We start from the raw sequence: 1,669 nt of genomic DNA, 5'->3' as shown, positions 1-1,669 counted from the left end.
TAGTTTGTCGATCAATTAATTGATTCATTTGAAGAGAAGAGTCCTTTAACGGACCCTTACTTAAAGCTGGTCTCGGGAATTGAGCTGGTACCCAAGGGTCAGACCATATAGAAATGGTGTCCCCAGAGCCAACCCGTTTAATAAGCCCTTTATTAACCAGAGAGCGAGCAGAACATATACTCCTCCACCCATAGGAGGGAGAGTATGACCTAATTGGATCCAAAGGATGCGTATTCCTATAATACCTACTTTTAAACACCCTGGCAAACAGCGACTCTGGAACGTCTATTAGACGCCATAGTTGCTTGGCTAATAATGCCGAATTAAAGTCATCCACATTCCTAAAGCCAAGACCACCCAACTGTTTACTAACACATAATTTCTCCCAGGCAAGCCAATGCATGCCCCCTGTCTGACCACTAGTACTCCACCAAAAATTTGCCACTGCACTGGTAAGCTTGGATGTTATTGTTTTTGGTAAACGAAAACAAGACATCACAAAAGTTGGAACAGCAGTAGCCACAGATTTAATCATCACTTCCCTTCCCCCTTTTGATAGTAAATTTGCTGTCCAACCATTCGTCCGACGCTGAATCCGCTCCCTAACAAAGGAGAAAACCTTAGTCTTAGCCCCACCCAAACTCTCAGGTAAGCCCAGATACGATCCCATACCACCCAGGGTTGTGATCCCGAGAACGTCCTGAAGTTCGGTTCTTGTCTGCTCATCAATCTTGTGCCCAAATTGTACCGATGATTTTGTAAAATTAATTTGTTGACCCGAGACAGACTCATACTGTTTTAGAATATCTAAAATAACCCGACATTGTCCTCTATCCGCCTTACAGAAGAACAGACTATCATCGGCAAACAACAAATGCGTAATAGGCGGGCATTTATTTGCCACTTTGATCCCGGTAATAAGTTTATCCCTTTCTGCTTTCCGTATATTAGCAATTAAAGCCTCTGTGCATAGGATAAACAAATAAGGAGACAAAGGATCACCTTGTCGCAACCCCCTCTGTGGAACTATCAAACCATTCGGCTGACCATTAATAAGAACCCTATACTCTACCGAAGTGACACAAAACATTATCCAGGAAACCCATGACTCGGCGAAACCCATCTTCTGTAACAGAGCTGCCACAAAATCCCACTCCACCCTATCATATGCCTTGCTCATGTCTGTTTTGATGGCCATAAATTTTCCTTTACAAGACGGGTTTGTGCGCAAACCATGAAACATCTCTTGAGCTATAAGGATGTTATCTGAGATCAGCCGACCTGGGACGAAAGCCGATTGAGTCTCAGAGATAAGACCTGGTAAAACCCTCTTAAGACGTTGACATAAAATCTTTGATATAATCTTGTATCCAACGTTACACAGACTAATCGGCCGTAATTCTGCCATTCTAGTTGGCTTGGCCACCTTTGGAATAAGGCAAATATGGGTTCGATTTAGGCCCTTGTCAAAAACTCCCTCCCCTAAAAATCTATTAACCAAATCTACAAGATCCGTCTTAACTATACCCCATGCTTTTTGGAAAAACAAAGCTGTCATCCCGTCTGGGCCAGGAGCTTTATCCGGGTGCATCATAAATAAAGCAGGCTTGACCTCAGCCTCTGTAGCGGGTGTTGTCAGCCGCTCATTATCCTCAGCTGTAATAACCGT

General features: G+C 43.5%; 1 protein-coding gene across 2 annotated transcripts in view; it reads right to left on the bottom strand.

The window, feature by feature from the left end:
* LOC104757558 (aquaporin NIP3-1-like) overlaps window positions 1-1,669 on the bottom strand; it is a 5,987-nt gene that overhangs the window by 3,242 nt on the left and 1,076 nt on the right. The gene's annotated exons all lie outside the window — the stretch shown is intronic.

The sequence above is a fragment of the Camelina sativa genome, chromosome 17 (assembly GCF_000633955.1).
Source record: "Camelina sativa cultivar DH55 chromosome 17, Cs, whole genome shotgun sequence".
NCBI classification, from domain to species: domain Eukaryota; kingdom Viridiplantae; phylum Streptophyta; class Magnoliopsida; order Brassicales; family Brassicaceae; genus Camelina; species Camelina sativa.
This window is presented reverse-complemented; position numbering and strand designations above follow the sequence as displayed.